Here is a 21,604-nt window from a genome sequence, read left to right as displayed (position 1 = left end):
AAGTGAAATGGATTAACAAGATGGCAGAATCAGCCACATATGAAGAAACCAGATATATAAACTACAAAATGTAAGGTACTAGAGGATATTTCCTTTTAAAAAAAAAAAAATCTTCAAGTTACTGTTTGAAAAAACTCCACCATCAGACATCCAAATTACCAGCTAAACTACAAATACTTGGTGCACCACGAGGAATCCAAAATGATGACCTTCTATTACAATAACACAGGATCCTACCCCTCAAACAAAGAGAGACTTTCCACAAGCAATGACAGTATTGAGGCTTTTATGGGCCCGCTCCTGAAAGCAAAGGTCACTCAGGCAAGAAGTCCAAGGTCAGCAGGACTTGTCATGTGAGCAAAGCTACCATGTGAATAAGACTCTGCAAGACTGGGTCCTACGTCCCTCTATTGCCCAGTCACTAGAAAGCAATATAATCACACACACTTCAGCAGACCTTGTACAGAGGAAGATAATTCAATGGTCACACTTAAAAAATTCTATCCTTTTGAAAAAATTCCACCAATTTGAGAACTATTTGTTATACCTGAAATAGTGAATACAGCTGGGACTGGGAGCATGAGGCAGATGAAATGTTGTTGTCTGACCACTGTGACTAACCAGTCTATTAAACGATGTTCATCCTAAAACACCGCAGACTATACAGCCTTGTTTTCACTAGAAATGGGTGACAGCAACGGGTGCAGTGTTGAACACAGCTGAACTGCAAGCATAACCAAGGACAAATTGTGTTCAGCACCATTTTAGTAACCGTAACCATAGACAAGGCTTATGACGCAGTAGGATTCCAAGGTCTATAATTACCTTCCATGACACTGAAAGCTGGTAATGAAATTGCTGTCTCTGCCAACAAAAACTTTGTAACTGACAAGCCAAGACGCTGCCTGCTGAGTTTGAAAGTGTCACAACTTTAGCCAAACTGGGCATTTTAAAACAAACTAATAGTTGAAGGAGGGGAAAGAACATGCGATTTCTCCCTCAAGTTCGGCCTTTGACTTTGAAAGAGTAAAAGCTGCTTTATTTTGAATAATGGCTTGATAAAAGCCCATTTCTGTCTAAGTTCTGTCAGTTTCACATGCAGCCGCCTGAGCTTCCCAGCGTGTCAGTTACAAAGGCTCCGCAGGCAGAGTAAGAGCAAGCTGATGCTTCTTTCTTAAAAGCAACTCCAGAAAACGCTAGACCCCATGATACAATGCTGAAGCAGAGCATACAATTATGCAGTATCAGATGGGAGAAAGAAAGCGGAAAGAACTGCAGTACAGCATCGCTTTCACAAGTGCTATCTTCCGTACATTTCATTACATCCAATTTTCTTTTCAAGGCTTTATAACTTGACTTTCTAAATTACATCAGGCTCAAAGTTGGCATGTGGCTTGTCAGACTGGAGGCACTTCGGTTTTCCTTTAAAAAATGATTTAACTCTCAAAGACACAGATTACATTTTAAATACTGAATTGTCATTGTTCTTTAAGCATCTATATGCATTTTGTTATTTGTATTTCCAGGGGTGGATTTTTGGTTTGGTTTGGGGTTTGCTTGGGGTTTTTTGTTTGTCTGTCTGAAGGGGAAGGAGGAGGATGGGATTTGGTTTCTTATAAAATGGATGAGTTTTAACTGTGAAAAGTGGCTACTGCATATGGATATAAACTATTTCCTCTTGAGGTTTTTGAGATTGACAGAATTAACATATGATGGTAGCATAAGTATTTGAATAGGATCACACCAAGCTTAGAGTAAATGTAGACAGCAAAAGATTTCAGTGGAATTGTCCAATGCTTAATACCATTATCATCATATCTTGATGGCAGGACCCAGAGAAGATTGGAAATGTGTTTCACTCTGGGTAGTAACATATAAATCACTAAGAGCTCTATTGGATCCAAAGGAGCTGAGCATCTATTTTGATGTCAGTAAAAGAGGTTTATTTCACCGGGAGAATCTCACCTTTCACAATGACACTGTAATGGCAATAAATGCAAGTGTCTCTACCCTGTCAGTGGAAAATATTTTTCCCCAAATAGGATTTTTAAGTTGCTACTGGAATCGGAATTGAAAAAAACCTTTAAAAAAATGTAAGGTCTAACTTAAAACTCCCCAGAAAAGGATACTTAAAGCTCCAAGACTAATTTTCCAGGACACGCTCCTGTAACTGGATATATCTAACAACACTTAGCACGTCAACAGCACTTCTCATTAGGAGAAATTCCCAAGTGTTTTACAAGTGTTAACCAATCAGATCATATATGAAAAAGTTCCATAACAAGTATTATTTCACCCCCAGAATGAGGGAAGTGATATAGCATCAATGAATCAAGATGTAAAGACAATGAGAACTGAAACAGGCCCTTACAAAAGAGCAAGAGACACCATCTGGACATACAGTGGAACAGGAAGCAAGATATTCCACACTGATAAGGCCTCAAGGTCCAGCTTTGGTTGCCACATTTCAGGAAAGATGTGGACAAATAGGAGAAAGTCCAGAGGAGAGAAAAAATGATTAGAGGTCTAGAAAACATGACCTATGAAGAAAGATTTTAAAAATTGGGTTTGTTTATTCTGGAGTAGAGAAGACGAATGGGGGGCATGATAACAGTTTTCAAGTACATAAAAGGTTGTTACAAGGAGGAGGGTGAAAATGCTTCTCTTTAACCTCTGAGGACAGGACAAGAAGCAATGGGCTTAAATTGCAGCAAGGAAGCTTCAGATTGGACATTAGGAAAAACTTCCTAACTGTCAGGGTAGTTAAGTGCCCGAGCAAATTGTCTAGGGAGGTTGTGGAATCTCCATCATTGGAGGTTTTTAAGGACAGGTTAGACAAACACCTCTCAGGAATGGTTTAGTTAGATACTTAGTCCTGCCTAGAGTGCAGGGGACTGTACTAGATGACCTATTGAAGTCCCTTCCAGTCCTACACTTCTATGATTCTGTGTTCCTGTACCAACACAGTCCAGTGTTTGGTATGTACCTTTATGTTTGATCTTCACAAATGTACCTATACCATGTCTTTCAGGATTCATATATCCATGCACCTACTGATTGGAAATAGCCATATATTCACTATTAATACATTTTGGGGGATAGTACAACCTATTCTATGGTTTTAAACTTAAATGCCAAAATACTTAAATACTTGGTTCAAAGATATCTGATTTACCCAAACCTTTAACATACTCACAGAAGTTTTCCTGAGGGCCATTTCAGCAACAGTTTTTCAACAGTTCATCTGTGGTATTAAATCTTTCTGAAGATTAATTTTGCAGTGCATTCCATTAAGATGCTGAGGAAACTATTAATCATAAGACTAAGAGTCTCTTAACCAATTGATGGTTTTATGGTTATAGTTATTATTAATCAAGTTTTATTTTGCTTTATTCTTTATAATAAAACACTTCATTTTTTTCTGCAAATCCTTCACTCCTAGTCCATCATATTCCCAATTCTATTGCTTCCATATTTAATGCAAAACATTTAAAAAATAGATTCATAAGCAGGTAATTAACAAGTTTCTGAATTTGAGTGCTAATTTTACAAGAAAAAATGTGAACATGGGCAATAGATGGGGATTTAACAGCATGCGAGCTGAGGTTCAAAATAAATTTCAGCATCAAGAAAAAACTCCTTCAATGAAGGCTTACTTGCTCAGTAAGAATTTCCATGGTTGCTCGGATTGTGCTACATTCCCATGGAATACCAAATTGGTAGCATCAAAAAGATAGTAGATCTCTCTCATAGCCAACTGGCTTTATATCCTGGATCGGGCCATTAGGTGCATAAACTCCACTACCTCAGGAGTAGCCCAAATTCCAGGTGCAAGTAGATACAGGGCCGCGAGCCCCTGTGCCAACTGCAGAACAGATGCTGATCATGGTACAGATAGCAATCCGAGGGCAATTTCTGGTGCTATCCAATGAGGAGGGGAAGGATGACTCCAACCTGGATCTTGAGGAATCCTGGAAGTTCTGTAACGACAACGGGGGAGCCAATCAACCAGTCAGACTCATTTGAAGCCTAATAAGGAGGCAGCATCGGTGCCAAAGATGAGTGGGGAATTGGCACTGAATGAAACACACGCCCACCTGGAACTTGGAGAAGCACTGGCAGATGCCAGTACCGAACTTGAAGATGGGCTCTGCTGCCAAGGCAAAATAGTGCCACAGAATGCACCAGCATTGAGGGGGCCTTCGGTGCCAGGCCTGGTGTCGACTCCATAGTTAGCGGGCCAGATGGCACAAGCGGTGGTGCTGATGGACTCGGTAGCTCTGTGACACAGTCAGAAGGTCCAGGAGCATAACGAAGGATAAGTTGGTAGTATTCATAGCACCAGAAAACTCCTGAACTAGCAGAGTGTCTGGGATTGAATATGACATTTTCAGTAAATCACTGGAGATGTCTTTAAATATGCTGTGCTAACTACTTATGTTAAACTATCTGTTCCCTCTTGTATTTAGCTGTGACACCCTAAGTACCTTTCCCAGACCTGAGGAAGAGCTCTGCGTAGCTCAAAAGCTTGTCTCTCTCACCAACAAGAGGTTTGTCCAAAAGAAAATATTACCTCACCCACCTTTGACAAAAGTTACAGTTTGCACCCTTCCACCTCACAGGATCCCAGAGCCTGGGCTCCACCCTGAACTCAAACATCGACACAGCAATTTTACAGCCCTGCAGCCCAAGCCCTGGAACCAGCTGACCCAAGCCAGTTGCAGGTGTTTAATTGCTGTGTAGACATACCCTAAGAAGCCAAACTGTGTTCACACATCAGTGTAAGTCCGGAGTAACTCATTTGTCTTAAGCAATATTATTCAGTACTTACTTCGGAGTGAGAGCAGAACTGACCCTTAGTGTTTTCAGTTCTCTCACCCTACTCCATTGTACTAAAATCCTGGTAATATTGCTCCAGTGAATTGGAGCCATTCATTGTGACTCAGACATCAGTTAATTGTGTGCAGGCCATTTAAAAATGTTATTTTCAAAGGTTTATTTGCTGTGATGGAGCAATTTATTGCAATGATGAAACCAGGCTATTTCACTAACCTGTGTTCATCTTTGGCTCATGGCCTCAGACTGCAACTGCAGATGATCTGTGTCTGAATGGTGGCACTACATTGCACCAGCCCTTCTGCTGAACCATTATCATTGATCGTTCCATACCTTTCAGGAGAGGCCTACATGGGAAAAAAAAAAACATCAAGGCCATTTTTTTTTTCAGCTGCACTCTGTGACAATTAGGCCCTATATGTTTTCCTGCCGTTTTACAAAAAGTGGCTTCGCTTCCAGATCAGCACTTTTAATATAGCTCAAATTAGTTTAGCTATAGCTCAAAAACACTTCATTGTTTCAGGTTGTTAACCACAATGTCTTATAAAATGAAGCATGTTTACTGTCATTTTGAAAAAGTCATTTCTTCCTTTATGAATTTGGCAATGAAGAATTTAAAAGATACCGGTGTGGGATTGTTATCATGCACAAGCCAAAGCTGTCAGGCCTCATTACTTCCAAGACAAAAATTACAGAATAATGTATTAAATGCTTGAATAGAAACACGCAGTGCACCATCTCAATACTGTGGTAATGGGATGACACCACCAGCCTGTACTCTGAATTGCATCTGCCTCTCCTCCCCCTTTACATTGCAGCAAACAGAACTCTGGAGATGATAAACACTGAAGTCAGAATAGAACAGCTGTATTTATTACAGCAGCACCCAACAGTGCTGCTATTGGTACAAGCTTATTACAACCATTATAACAACTCTTCTTTGTGAAGGTGGGTGGGGGAGGTTATAACTTGGCAGTTTTACTTCTTATCTAGCTAAAATAATAGCAGATGGTTCTCAGTCCAAAATAATTTCTCCTTATTCCCTTTTCTTCTTTACTAAATAAATGTCTTTGTTTTAATAGCATATAAAAATCGGCTTTCAAGCTGCAGCTAAAAAAAACCCTTGATTTTTAGAAACAATATTTGACAGCCTTTTCATCCTTGTTACAGTTTGGTGCCTAGCTCTTTATTTTAAGTTAGTTTGTTTTTTCCCTCCCTAAACAGGGGAGTTCTTGGACTTCCATGAGCAGCTGGTGTATGTGTGAAGCAGCTGCATTCCATAAGCGATTCATCTCAGGACAGCCCCACTCCTCCTCATCGCAGCCAGAGTCAGGAAGTTAAATGGCTGCAGTCCAGACCTGCCTATGCTGGTGCAGTAAAACACCAGAGGAAAGCGTGCAGACAGTATGCACAAAAACTACATAACATCCCAAAGTGAGTGCCTCATTGTAAACTCCTCAAACCCATCAGCCTTCCTTGCTGGTTCTACTGATTTTTTCCCACTCCCTAATTTTTCCCCATCAATTCTAATCCACCCCACGTTCCACTAATTATCTATCCCTACACTCAGTTATTCCTCCCCCAGTCTAACACCACCCGTTCTCTCCAGGCCAACCTCTTCCCCCTCATCCCTCACAGACAGGCTCAGCTCTCCCACTCAGCTGCTGCTGCTTCTCTCTCCTTCTCTCTTTCCCAGGACACTTGCTCAGCACTCCATCCCCCAGCTCCCTCCATGTCTCTCCCTAGAGGAGGATGAGGAGCTGGTGGCATAGAGTGCACGGATTGGCTGTCAGGGTCAGTTAGGGGAAGAAGTCTCAGCCTCTGGCCCTGCCCACCCTGACAGCTATCAAAAGCCCTGTTGAGAGGCTAGAGAGATGGAGTTGGAACCTGAATTAAACCTCTATACAATATATACCTGGTTTTGTATATATCCAATTAACAAATTATATGTCAGAAGTGGTTATATTTCTCTCTAAACAGCTTATTCACCAAGGATGAAATTTACCCATACATAGGGAACACTTGCAAGGCACTTAAGCCCAATTTAAGCATTGTTTTGATGGTTTAAGTGGAATTTAGATAGCCTTAGGACTTTTGTGTGCTCTCTCCACTGGGATGAATTTCACCCTCTTTGCACTTCAAACTATGACCCCCCATACAGCTTTTCTTGGAGCGAATATCCTTGGTTTCTTAATGCTTTGCTCATCCTTTTAGAATTACATTGTGATATCTAGTAGTTCTGTATTAACATAACGTGACCAAAGGAGATCAATAAATAAATATGTGTGCACGCTACACATGGATAGAAAACTAACCTCTTTCACTATAAGTATGTGATATGACATGGTACCACATAAATAACAGAATCCCGGAAGTTGTGGAATAGAACCTTGAAAGCATTGTATATTTTAAAGGGGTGGGGGGAGGAGCTATAAATTCAGATTGAGCGACTGATATTATTGCTGGGGGAAAGGTAGTACATATGTATTCCTGCACATGAAAACAAAAGCATTGCTACATATTCTCTCAAAAGACTGAAAGAGAGGGTAATTTTAAAAGGCCTTTTGGCAGTAACACTAACTTGGACTAGAACTACTGTTTCCAGGAGAATGGATTAAAAATCATTTTGACTTTACTCCCTCCCGAACATGCCTCTGAGAACTTCCAAAAGAGTATATGTAATGAACCAGGGTGCTAAAACAAACATATTTGAATTCATATCATTAAGCTGTTAAAACATACAACAGGAGCTTGACCATCAAGGAGTTTGCACTCACTCACTCACTCGTTTTTTATTTTAAAGTAAAAATTGTCATACAGTTAGAGCCAGATTTTCAAAAGTGCATTTCACCCATTGTGATACTTCATGGCCAGATTTCCAAACAGAGCTTGGCATTTTGTGCTTGTTTAAGAAACTGGCCACTTATTTCAGTGCATAAATAGGAGCTGAGCTCTTTTAAAAATGTTCATAAGATGTATCTTTGAGACAGGCTGTTCACAGCATCAGTTTGCAGACAGAAGGGTCTCCAGTAGAGATTAAGGTCTTCCAAGGGCAGTGACTCATGTTATATTTACCTACTACTCCCAGCACTAATAGGACATTGGGGGGATGAGGAGAGAGATAGCTTTTCTCCATTCAGATAAAGGGTTGGAAGTCCTGCTGCCCCTGCTTCTTGTTGTGATTCCCTGGTGGGCCCTGCTATATGAGTGGCTCCCCTTCCCTCTGTTGTGTCTGAATTAAGCACACCACCATGCTGTGCATTACAAAGTGATCAGAACGCTCTTCACAACACACAGCATGGTAGTCTGAGCAATTAAAATACAAGAGACAAAGGGCAGCCATGGCCAGCACCCATGCCCACCTGAATCCCTGTTCCTGTGCTGGTCCTCCTAGTCCTGGTCTTCTCGGGTGTTGAGGTCCTCCAGATGGTTCTACAGATCTAAGTTCTGCTTGGTCCTGGGTCCCCTATGAGCCAGGATCTAGATCTATAGCTCAATGGCATTTGTATTTAATCTATCTTTATTCAGTGTCTTACGGAGCCTACAAGTCCTGGGACCACCTAGAAAATAGCCCATGTGGTTGTTTACCTGTAGGTTAGTCCAAGCCTGTTTATCCACAAAGCAGAAACATCCCAACCAGTGGCAATACCAACTCCTCCTTCCCACTGCCTTCAACCTGGCCTGGAGGAACCACCTCTGGAGATGAAGGGTAATAAAACTTATCTGCCCATCCAATCCTTAATCTTGCTATTCAAACTATCAGTAAGGTGTTGGCAAGTTCCATACATACTAGTATTGTTTTGTGTGATGTGGACACCTGCCACCGGGAACTGACTGACACCAAGCTCATTTTACACAGACCACCAGATCAAGGTAGTAACAACTTTCAGTCACTATTTGCCTGAGCTAGTGGGTTTGCATTTTAAGCAGAACTGTGTAAAAAAAATTGTCACACAAAATGAAACTGATAAAATTACTCTTCATGCCAGGTTTTCTAGACATCACTAGGTACAGCATAGAGAGCAATGAGGTGGGTTGATAAAGACCTTTATGTGTTCATGAGTAGTTGTGATTTTTCATCCCCATAATAGAAAGATTATATTGTTCAGGGATCATTTTGCTTAATCTTTACTCATTGAAGGTTTTCTGGCTTATTTCAGTTTACACTGATTGCATCCACTACCTGCAACTTTGTAACCCTGGTTCATTTAAGAGTCCTGCTGACAACCAAAAAGATTGTGTTTGCCACATTGACTTGCTGATTCCAAAAGCCACACTTCTTTTCACTCACAAAGAGCCATAACATTGACCCATGGGAAGCAACTCTCATAGACATCCCTAAGAGGAAACACTGTGCAGTGGAACAACGAATATAGCCATAGAGACAAGGTGGGGGAAGTAATATCTTTTATTGGACCAGCTTCTGTTAGTGAGAGAGACAAGCTTTTGAGCTTCATACCTGAAGAAGAGCTCTGTGTGAGCTTGAAAGCTTGTGTCTCTCACCAATAGACGGTACTTCACCTACCTTCTCTCTCTACTATCCGGGGACCGACATGGTTACAACAACACTGCATAGAAATATAGCCATACGCAGATATTTTAGGCAGAAATCAGGATCGTGGAGAAGCAATTGCAAAAAAAGAGACGGAAGAAAATAGTGGGAATATTTTTTTCTAAAAGTGGGGGGAAGGAAGGGGGTGAAAGAAACTGATAAAGAAAAGAACATAAAGAGGGAGTGAGAATTGAGGAGGACAGAATTGGGAAAAGACAAACTAAACATAAGACGGCAGATTTTCAGAAGAGCTCAGCATCCTCAAGTGGAACCGGATACTCAGGACAGCTCAATTCCCTTATAGGCACCTAAATGAAGTACCTAGATTTCCAAGAGCGATCAGAAACCAGCAACTCTCATTGTTCTCAAACTGGAAACTTGCCCCATTGTAAATACTGACTAGCTCTTACAATGTTCCCATTGCTGCACTTTCCTTCTTAACTTACACAGTGGTTGGCCACTTCTCTGGACCTGGTTGCATACCATCCTGACTTGGTTGCGTACCTTGGGCCCAGCCTTCCCCTTCCACACATAAGAGTATACAAGGAGAAAAAGCTGCAGAGACCTTGTGCTGGCCTTTTGCACAAGGGTGAATTTCACCTCTGAGGCCGGTGCACCTTTTGAATCTAGGAGACTTTCACCCTGCGCCTCTTAAATGTGCAAGTAGATGTCTAGAGCCAAGGTTTAGCTCCAGTCTGTATGTAAAAAAGCAACAGAGGGTCCTGTGGCACCTTAGAGACTAACAGAAGTATTGGGAGCATAAGCTTTCGTCCATAAGAACCTCACTTCTTCAGATGCAAGACTTGCATCTGAAGAAGTGAGGTTCTTATCCACGAAAGCTTATGCTCCCAATACTTCTGTTAGTCTCTAAGGTGCCACAGGACCCTCTGTTGCTTTTTACAGATTCAGACTAACATGAGTCTGTATGTAGACAGCTAAAGTTTCCTGGTACCTGGATGAGCCTCAGACACACTAAATCTCTGGATCTTAGAAGTGCCCCTGAGAATACACAGCTAATATGCTGTCTGTTAACACAATATTTTAGCACCTGTTTCATCTGTCCATTCTGCTGATGCAGCTTTCATAATTTATTATCTGAGCAGCACTGCAGTATATTCAAAATTTTAAACGTTTAAATAAAAGGGAAAGTTAAAGATAAAAAAAACCTTCATTCTTTCTAGCTGAGTGTATAAAAAACTGCTCTGCATGTTGCAAGCTCTTAGTAGAAATCCAGACAAGTGTCAGCTCTTTACAAGCATGGTTACAGGCAACCAAAAACAAAGGGAGTCAAGTTGCTCATGGCATGAAGCTAACCTAATTGCTTTCTACATTTTTATAGCACCAAGGAAAGTCTTGACCCTAGCAAGCAAACTGGTAGGAAAATATGTCTGACCTCAGGGCCAGCCCACAACATTTTGGCACCTGAGGCAGGGAGCTCAAATGACACCCCATGCCCCCTTGCTTGGGCCAAAACTTTGAAAGGTCTTAGTTCTGCCTTCTTCCTGTTGTACTTCCCTCATGGTACTGCTCTGCTACCTACCCCAATAAAGGAGAACTAACAACTTAAAATGCCTTGTTCAAAAATTTTATGTAACACTTAACTTTCAAAAGCCTGAACAGCAAATGCAACTTTTCTTATCTGCATAGTAAACACTGACATTTTTATCTGTTTGAATAATCAAAGTGGTGCTTGCCGTGCCTTCTTGGTTGCAAAGATTTGAACTGCTTCCTGAAGGTCCTCAGTCTGGGCCAGCTCATGCTCTATTGAGATGGTTGCAAGGCCGACAAGCCACTCCTGTGTCATTGTGGAGCTTAGATGTGTTTTTATTAACCTCAGCTTGGAGAAACTGCGTTCTCCACTGACAACTGTTACAGGAAGTGTTAGAAGTATGCACAGAGCAACAAAAGCATTTGGAAAGAGGGTGGTCATCTTATTTGTGCACATATATTCCAGAAACACTGAAATGTATCTTGAAAGGGCTTTCAGGTCATCACCTAAATCACTCACATCAATATCGCACATGTCATCATGTATCAACACTGTCTCTAATGCCCTGCATTGCTGGTGTAGGTCTTCTTCAGGTATAGTGAGGCGTTTTGGAATATCATACAACATCCCAGATATACTGCTGTGTCCCTTGAGCTGCATGAAACGTTCTTCAACTGACTGTTTTGCACAATCTAGCACCTGGTTAAATAATTCAACTTTGAATTGTTGTTTGGGGTCTCTCATGGATTTATCCCATGCCTCATAATCAAAATGTCTTCTTCTTCGGTGACTCTTGTATTCTTGAATGGGTGGGAAAATAGCTTCAATGTGAAGTTCCTCTGCCAACTTCTGTACACTCTTCAGAACGTTTTGAAATCCCTCATCTGACCGGTAAAACTGTAGGTATGACTTTGCTTTGTCCAGTTGTTCCATTGCTCCAGATATATCAAGGTCAACACGTTGGAGTCTCTTGCTTACAACATTTCAAACAGTATGTCATACCAAAACACTAAGACACACAGAAATTTGAAGTTTCTGGTGATTCCATTTCCCTCTGCCACTGTTCTCCCATGAACAGTTCCGGTCATAGCATTATCCTCCATAATAGCAACCAGGGCATCATCTATCTTCCCAATTTGGTGTTTGAAAGGCTTTAGCGCCTCCACTCAACTTTCCCATCGTGTGGTACTCAGTGGTTTCAGTATCAAGAGGATGTTCCCCGATGTTGCTTCAAAATTTGCCATCGATGAGTTGATGCAGAGAAAAATACATAGATGCTTTGAATTACATTTAAAAAATTCAGCAGCCTCACCAGAAGCTGATGCTGCATCACTGACCACCAAGTTCAATGAATGAGAACTGCATGGGGCAAAAAAAGCTCGAGGGTTTAACTCTTGGATCCGTGTCTGCATTCCTCTGTTCTTTCCTCACCATTATCATAGCCCTGACCTCTCGTCAGCTATCGCAATTCCCATATCTTCCAGCTTTTTAAGAAGCACATTTGTCATACTAGCTCCTGTAGTATCATCAATGTCAATAAATTCTAGAAAATGCTCTCTGACAGTCACCATTCCAGGGACATTTTCACTAGGTTCTGTTGTTGTTACAAAACCACCATTAAAGTCATTTGTTCCGTATGGCTGATGTCGGGTGTGCAGTCCAGAATAACAGAGTAATGTCTTGCTGACTTCAGATCTGCCACAATCTTCTGTTTGACTTTTGTTGCCAGTAACTGTATGATCTCATTTTGAATTGTTTTTCCAAGGTAGTGGTGTGTATACAGTTCTTGGGTGGTGACTCGTCTTAGATTCTCCTGGAGTACAGCATCAAACTCAGTCATCAGCTCCAGAAATTTAAGGAAGTTTCCATTGTTTGGCACATACAGCTGATCTGAAGTGCCATGCAGTGCTAGGTTTTGGGTAGCAAGAATTCTCAGAATGGCAATGAGCCTTTTCAGAACAAAGAGACTCTGATGCAATCTTCTCTAGATGCTGATCATCTATGGTGGCCTTTAACCTTAGTCTCATCTCCAGCTCTTTCCACCTGTGGAATGCTCTCTGGTGATTGCTGCCTTCTCATGGCATGCCAGATTTGTAGCCAGATTTTTCCAGTCCTTTGTTCCTGTAGAACCCAATGTGGCTGGAACATTAGACTGGAAGAGTTTGCAAAAAAACAATATACAGCATTCTGGGTTTTTGAGTACATAAGCCATGGCCTCTCCACTTCATCACCATTGGGGATTTCACGCCAGTAATGTGTTGGATGGAAATTTCTATTTTCATTGTCTTTGGGGAATATGAAGTTTTTCACTTACTGTGGCCCATGCAGTACTAGGAAGTCCCTCAGGCTACTGCTCAAGTGGGTCCACAGTCCTGGATCATCTAGATTTAAGGAACTAAACTCAGCAGCAGCTGTTTCTTGCGCCTCCACCACACTCTTCTCTGATCTACACTTTTCTTCAGAGATGTGCATGGCTACATCCATTTGAGATGGAAATATGGATGCTGCAGTAGCTGCCAGATCACCTGCACTCTGACTAACTGGAAGATCAGGCATCTCCTCACCACTCACATCCTCACTGGTGCCGGAAGGCTCACCGTGAACATCTGTGTCTATGTATCTCAGGAGAGCTCCTTCCTGCTTAGATAGAAACACTTCCTTTACTTTCTTTCTTTTTCTGAATGCTGCCCCACAGGGGCATTTTCTTCTTTCTCTCATGACTGCTGTTCTGTGCCAGCTATAGTGACTCTCAACATTCAATTGAAGGGGACAAATAAGCAGGCTGGTAGCAGGGCCTGAGTGAGGGAAGATATCAGTGTCTTAAAGGCCTAACTGGCTCCTACTACTTCAGTTGACTGCCTGTTCTCCTCAAGTGGGTTCAGGGAAGCAGCAGGAAACAGGAAGCTCCCTGAGAAACTGGTGTTAATCAGTCCAGGCTCCTGGGGGTGTTAGAGAGGTACATAAGAGTCTCCTTCTCCTCTCTCTCCCTGCAGCTCCTGCTGCTTTCTGTTATTCCCTCTCACCTTTTCCCCTACCTGCCTGTTATGTCTCTTGTGCCCTCTTTCCTCCAGCACTCCACTCTACCATCTCTGTGCATCTAGAGCAGAGAGAATACATATGCACCAGCAGCAGACACAATTTTCTACACTCTAGGTCCTAGTGGCATCCCCCCCACAGTATGGCATCTGAGACAGCTGCCTCAGTTCACCTCATGGTAAGGCCAGACCTTTCAAGAACTCCCCCTCATAGCAACTTTCTCTAATCTTAGACAGATTCACCCACAGTGATTGATAAGTATAAGAAAATGAATTTGTCAAGAAAAGTGACAGGGCTGAAATTATAGCCAGCAGAGTCATTTGTTAATTTGTCTAGTATCTAGTTGTTGAGGGATTACAAAGTGAACATTTGACCCAAGGTATGAAGCATTTGACCATGATCACCCACATTTTCTTGATCAGGAGAGAGGTTTCTAGTGGTTAAAGCATAGACCTCAAAGCCTGCAATTCAAGGCTCTATGAATGCCTCTGCCACTGACTTGCTGTGTAACCTTGGACAAGTCATGTGAACAAACTGAGCCTCAGTTTATCTTTTCAGAAAAATGAGTAGAATTCCCAACTCATAGAGGTTTTGGAAGACTTAGTTAATGTGTGTGAAGCACTTTCAGATCCTTGGAAGAACAGTGCCATAGAACTAAACCTGGCAGAATTCAGGGTTTTTTTTGTTTTTTTTTTAATAATTTCAACAGATATCATCGATGTTCAGTTTTAATAATTTTTCTCCATTTTTGTTTATTTAAATTTTCACAAGTGCACAAAATTATTAATTTAAGTATTTTTAGATTTGTATAAATTTAAATTTTCACAGTTATGGGATATTATGGGGGGGCTGGGTCAGACCATAATTATTTAATGACAGTAGATGTAAAGATTGAAAAAGTTAAAACTCCATAATCTTTAAAACGCAAATTGTCAACATCAGATGTTAAAATATACAAAGTAAATATATACTTAAATCATACTCTAGTAAGTTCTCAAGCAGAATTTTCCTTACTTTGCCTATCTGCAAGCTTTAATTATCAATAGAAATATTTTTCCTCAGTTTGTGTATGTACAGGGAAATCAACATTTACCAATAAAAATCTAATCCTTTCAAGCCTACATATAAGTGCAAGGTTTTGTCTCTATTATGCAATTTCCATCCTGTCTGTGCTGCTTAACTCCCCATAATAACAATTTCAATGAGATTTAAACGCAAGCAGTGAATAAAGAATAGACCCTGTTATCAGCACAAAGCCTTTCTTCATTGTGTTACTCACACAGTGCTCTATCATACCGCATGATGTATGGTGACTTTGAACCATTGAACTATCAAAGCAATAGTAATCAGAAATTATAATAATGTGTTTCAATTAGGACTAAACACTCAGGGCCAATTCTGCTCTCATATATATCTGCAATTTCCTTGCATTTAATGGACATTGCACACATGTATCTGGGGGTGCAATTTAGTTCTTAGTTTGAACAAATGCCCATTGGTGCTGGAAATGAGTAAAAACAAAGTAGTATTAATAGGTATAGAATTGGCTAGAAACTTCTTTTTTTATATAGTGAAATTAATGTATCATCCAGGGTTCATGGTCTGAAGCTGGCTGTCCCATCTTATCGCATGTCTACACTACAGAAACTTTTGCTGGCACACGTTACGTCACCACAAGCCACCACGGTTAGTATATCACTTATGCATGTGCATAGTTGGCTCCTTGCATCGGCATGGCACATACTCACCAGGAATACTTGTGTCAATGAAACACGGAGCACCACAGATAGGTATCTCTATGTGCAACTCATCACCATCCAGCACACTGTCTTCCAGGATGTTTGGCACTGCATGGTGGAACAGAAACAAATCATGCAGTGGTGACTGGGAGCAAGGGGTCAACTTTCAAGCTTAAAACTTTCTCCATCCCATAATGTCATCTAGATCCCATAATTTTTGTGCCTTTTTAAAAAATCCCTCCAACCTTGTCAGCCCTCCTCGCTCTTCACCATCTCTGACAGAAGCATGGAACCTGCACAGCTCTGCACTACTTTCATGAGTATTTGCAGAACCACAAGAAGAATTGAATCAGCGGGGAACATGACTATTTCATGAAGGACAGAATGCTGTGGGACATAGCAAGAACCAATTCAAGGCTGTTGGTGGTGTTCAAGGAGCAGCTGTAGATGGTGTAGCGCTGTTTCTGGTCCTGAAAAATGAGCACTGACTGGTGGGATTGCATCATAATGCCAGGTTGGGATGATGAACAGTGGCTGCAGAATTTTCGGATGCACAAAGTCACATTCCCAGATCTTTATGTCAAGCTTGCACCACCATTCCAGTGCAGGGACACCAGAATGAGAGCTGCACTGACAGTGGAGAAGTGAGTGATGATCGCACCATGGAAGCTTGTAATGCCAGATTGCTATTAGTTAGTGGGAAATAATTTTGGAGTTGGAAAATCTACTGTGGGGGGCCATTGTCATGAAAGCATGCACGACCATTAATTGTCTCCTCCTATGTAAGACTGTCACTCTTGGTGATGTGTAGGACACAGTGGATGGATTTGCGGCAATGGGGGTCCTGAACTGCAGTGGGGCAATAGACAGCACTCATATCCTTATTTTGGCACCAGACCCCTAGCCATACCTTGCCACAGAGGGCACAATAGAAAGGGCTACTTTTCTATGGTTATGCAAGCATTGGTGGATCACCGCAGATGCTTCACCATAGAATCATAGAATATCAGGGTTGGAAGGGACCTCAGGAGGGCATCTAGTCCAACCCCCTGCTCAAAGCAGGACCAATTCCCAACTAAATCATCCCAGCTAGGGCTTTGTCAAGCCTGATCTTAAAAACCTCTAAGGAAGGAGATTCCACCACCTCCCTGGGTAACCCATTCCAGCGCTTCACCACCCTCCTAGTGAAAAAGTTTTTCCTAAACCTCCCCCACTGCAACTTGAGACCATTACTCCTTGTTCTGTCATCTGCTACCACTGAGAACAGTCTAGATCCATCCTCTTTGGAACCCCCTTTCAGGTAGTTGAAAGCAGCTATCAAATCCCCCCTCATTCTTCTCTTCTGCAGACTAAACAATCCCAGTTCCCTCAGCCTCTCCTCATAAGTCATGTGCTCCAGCCCCCTAATCATTTTTGTTGTCCTACGCTGGATTCTTTCCAATTTTTCCACATCCTTCTTGTCATGTGGGGCCCAAAACTGGACACAGTACTCTAGATGAGGCCCACCAATGTTGAATAGAGGGGCATGATCACGTCCCTTGATCTGCTGGCAATGCCCCTACTTATACAGCCCAAAATGCTGTTAGCCTTCTTGGCAACAAGGGCACACTGTTGACTCATCTCCATAGTCTCATCCACTGTAACCCATAGGTCATTTTCTGCAGAACTGCTTTCTCCATTCAGTCCCTAGTCTGTAACAGTGAATGGGATTCACTCTGCACTTGTCCTTGTTGAACCTCATCAGACTTCTTTTGGCCCAATCCTCTAATTTGTCTAGGTCCCTCTGTATCCTATCCCTACCCTCCAGCATATCTACCACTCCTCCCAGTTTAGTATCATCTGCAAACTTGCTGAGATTGCAGTCCACGCCATCCTCCAGATCATTAATGAGGATGTTGAATAAAACCGGCCCCAGGACTGACCCTTGGGGCACTCCGCTTCAAACCGGCTACCAACTAGACATGGAGCCATTGATCACTACCCGTTGAGCCTGACAGTCTAGCCAGCTTTCTATCCCCTTATAGTCCATTCATCCAGCCCATACTTCTTTAACTTGCCGGCAAGAATACTGTGGGAGACTGTATCAAAAGCTTTGCTAAAATCAAGGAATAACACATCCACTGCTTTCCCCTCATCCACAGACCCAGTTATCTCCTCATAGAAGGCAATTTGGTTAGTCAGGCATAATTTGCCCTTGGTGAATCCATGCTGACTGTTCCTGATCACTTTCTTCTCCTCTAAGTGCTTCAGAATTGATTCCTTGAGGACCTGCTCCATGATTTTTCCAGGGATTGAGGTGAGGCTACCTGGCCTGTAATTCCCGGTTCCTCCTTCCCCTTTTTAAAGATGGGCACTACATTAGCCTTTTTCCAGTCATATGGGACCTCCCCCGATTGCCAAGAGTTTTCAAAGAGAACGGCCAATGGCTCTGCAATCACATCCGCCAACTCCTTTAGCACCCTCGGATACAGCGCATCTGGCCCCATGGATTTGTGCTCGTCCAGTTTTTCTAAATAGTCCTGAACCACTTCTTTCTCCACAGAGGGCTAGACACCTCCTCCCCATACCGTGCTGCCCAGTGTAGCAGTTTGGGAGCTGACCTTGTTCATGAAGACAGAGGCAAAAAAAGCATGGAGTACATTAGCTTTTTCCACATCCTCTGTCACTAGGTTGCCTCCTTCATTCAGTAAGGGACCCACACTTTCCTTGCCTTTCTTCTTGTTGCTAACATATCTGAAGAAACCCTTCTTGTTATTCTTAACATCTCTTGCTAGCTGCAACTCCAATTGTGATTTGGCCTTCCTGATTTCACTCCTGCATGCCTGAGCAATATTTTTATACTCTCCCTGGTCATTTGTCCAATCTTCCACTTCTTGTAAGCTTCTTTTTTGCGTTTAAGATCAGCAAGGATTTCACTGTTAAGCCAAGCTGGTCGCTTACCATATTTGCTATTCTTTCTACACATCGGGATGGTTTGTTCCTGCAACCTCAATAAGGATTCTTTAAAATACAAGCTCTCCTGGACTCCTTTCCCCCTCATGTTATTCTCCCAGGGGATCCTGCCCATCAGTTCCGTGAGGGAGTCAAAGTCTGCTTTTCTGAAGTCCAGGGTCCGTATTCTGCTGCTCTCCTTTCTCCCTACCAACATCAGTGCTGGCTGGTTAGGGAAGATGCATGATGCTTGTGTGTTTAAGAACACAGGACTGTACAGAAAGCTATAAGCAGAGACTTGCTTTCCCAACCAGCAGGTTACCACTGGCAATGCTGAAATGCCAAAAGTGATTTTGGGGGACCCAAACTATCCCTTCCTGCCCTGGCTTATGAACCCGAACACTGGCCACCTCGACAGCACCAAAGAAAGATTCAACTACTGGCTCAGCAGGTGCAGAATGACAGTTGAATGTGCTTTTGGAAGACTGAAGGAATGCTGGCTTTGTTTACTCACAAGATTAGATCTCAGCGGAAAAAAACATCCCAATGGTTATAGCCACCTGCTGTGTCCTGCATGATGTATGGGAAGCAAAGGGGAAAAGTTGCCGGCAGGGCACAGGAAGGAGATGGAGCAGCTGTCTGCTAAGTTTGAGCAGCCAGACACAAGGGCTATTAGAAGAGCTCTATGCAGAGCTAAACAGCTCAGGGAGGCTTTGAAAGAGCACTTCAACAGTGAGCCACAGTAATGTGTTGTTGTATACTGTGCTCTACCTAGCCTTGCTGCTTTGGATTTGCTAGGAATTGTATGGTGCTTGGTGCACATCTATGAATAGAACACTGTCAGTGTACCTATTAATTTGTGGTGCTTGCTGTACATTTATGATTATTACACTGTGCTGTGTTCTTTTCTCTGGTCCTATGAGTTATGTCACACTGTACAGTAACAAGTAAGTGAGTGCTTTCAGTACCGCTAGGCATTCTGCAGCATATGTCTGGGACTAATAAAGATGAATTATTTGCTAAACAATAGAATTTTATTGAGTAACAAAAACACTTCAAAAAAAATTCTGTGCAAGTTCAGAGCAAATACATTACAAATTTAATAAATTTATGGAACAGAACTTAAGAAGGGGAAAGAACATTCATGTCCATTTTATGTAGGCAATCAGAAACGGTGGCTCCCACAAGTCAGTGTATGTGACACTGTGGTTGTCTTTCGTGTTCCCTGTAGTGGAGTGATAGGAGCAGGGATGCGGCCCCCGATGCCACGTGAAATGTTGAGGGAGGGTGTAGGAAGGTGCTGTATGGACTGCAAAGGGAGGCCAGCCCATAATTGTCCACAAGAATATGTAGTATTTGTGTTTGCTACCAGAGAAGCCCCATTATGTCCTGGAGTATCTCCCTTTCCTTTTTCTGCTGGGACTCCTGGGCCTCTCCCCTGTTTGCCCTTTCCTTCTTCATATAGTTTTCAATATTCACCCTGCAGGCCCTCTGCTCATGGTCTGATACAGAACTGGCTTGTAGCATCTCACTGAACATATCATCCCAAGTCCTCTTCTTTCTCTTCCTTATCTGGCTCAGGCATTCCACAGGTGTGCCATCAATACATCTTTGTACTGGGAAATACATTTACACACTTACCCAAGGTTCCTTCCCCTGCATTGGGCTCTCCTGTGCTCGACTTTCTGGACTGCGGTGGAGTCTCAAATAGATTGTGGTTTGTGGCATAAATGGACTCCCTGGTCACATGTTCCCCATCCTCCTCCTCTCCCTTGCTATTCATGGTAGGGGCCTGTGGCTAAGGCTCCTCAGAGGTATCCACAATGGTGTATAGGGTGGTGGTAGGGTTTCCTTCATGCAGCTCTTTATAAAAGCAGCAAGTCTGTGGCTTGGCACTGGATTGACTGTTGGCCTCTCTGGCCTTCTGATATGCCTGATGCAAGTTGCTTTGCTTTCACATGTCACTGCTGCTGATCCCTGTCATACCCCCTTCTCCTGCATCCCCCGTGCCATCTGCTCATAGATGTCCATGTTTCTATGGCTGGTCCATAGCTGTGTTTGCACAGCCTCTTCTTCCCAAAGGGCCAGAAGATCCAATATCTCCTGCCTATTCTATGTCTTAAGCATGTAGCCAGCATGTTCAGTTGGGCAGTCACTCACGCAACAATGGAGAACTGCTAGGTGTGCTCACCAAGCTGGTGAATCAGGAAAAGGGATTTCAAAAATGTGTGGGGTTTTAAGGTGAGAAGAGGGGGGCTTCCGGTCCCCATGACTCCTGTGCAGTGGAACGATCAGAGTCGGGCATCATGGGTCAACTACTGGAGGACTGTTAGGATTGACATAGGTAAACGTAGTGTCTACAGTCGCACTGCATTGACCTCAGTACACTAACCATGGTTTAACGCCGCTGAAGGACACGAACAAATAGGTTGATGCAAGGCAGCTTATGTTGATCTAACTTTGTACTCCAGACTAGGTCTTAGAACAGTGTAGCCATGAAAAACTTGGAGGAAGAAATAACTTATTTTATTTCCTACTGTAACAAGGTAGCACTCACATCATGCGAGCACTCCCTTGCTCAGGTGTGTGTCTGCAGCTCTCTCAATTTATCGGTGGCTTCTCAGGCAGTTTTGGTGGCTCAGCCCTTCAGCCAAGTGTCTCTCACAGTCTATGGGCTTTCAACTTAGATCTGGCTCTGATATCAGGTCATACCCCCAGGGCTTCCTCCCTGGAGCCAATGGTTTCACCCTCTCTGGGCCCTTCTGGCCCCAGCTCTCCAGCGGGACCACTAACAGTTCAGGTTAGCAGCTGCCCGCCACTTCTCGCAGTTCCCATTAGCCGGGAATGGTGAACCGTGGCCACTGGGAGATGCGGGAGGCCGTGCCTGTGGACAGTCAACATAAGCAAAATGTCTTGTGGCCCACAATCAGATTGCCCATCGCTGATCTACACTCCTCTGGCTCTGCAGCTTCTTTTATATGGCCCTTCTGGGCCCTGATTGGATGTTTCCCTGCAGCCACT

This window comes from Trachemys scripta, chromosome 9 (assembly GCF_013100865.1).
Source record: "Trachemys scripta elegans isolate TJP31775 chromosome 9, CAS_Tse_1.0, whole genome shotgun sequence".
Classification (NCBI taxonomy): domain Eukaryota; kingdom Metazoa; phylum Chordata; order Testudines; family Emydidae; genus Trachemys; species Trachemys scripta.
Note: the sequence above shows the minus strand (reverse complement) of the source record.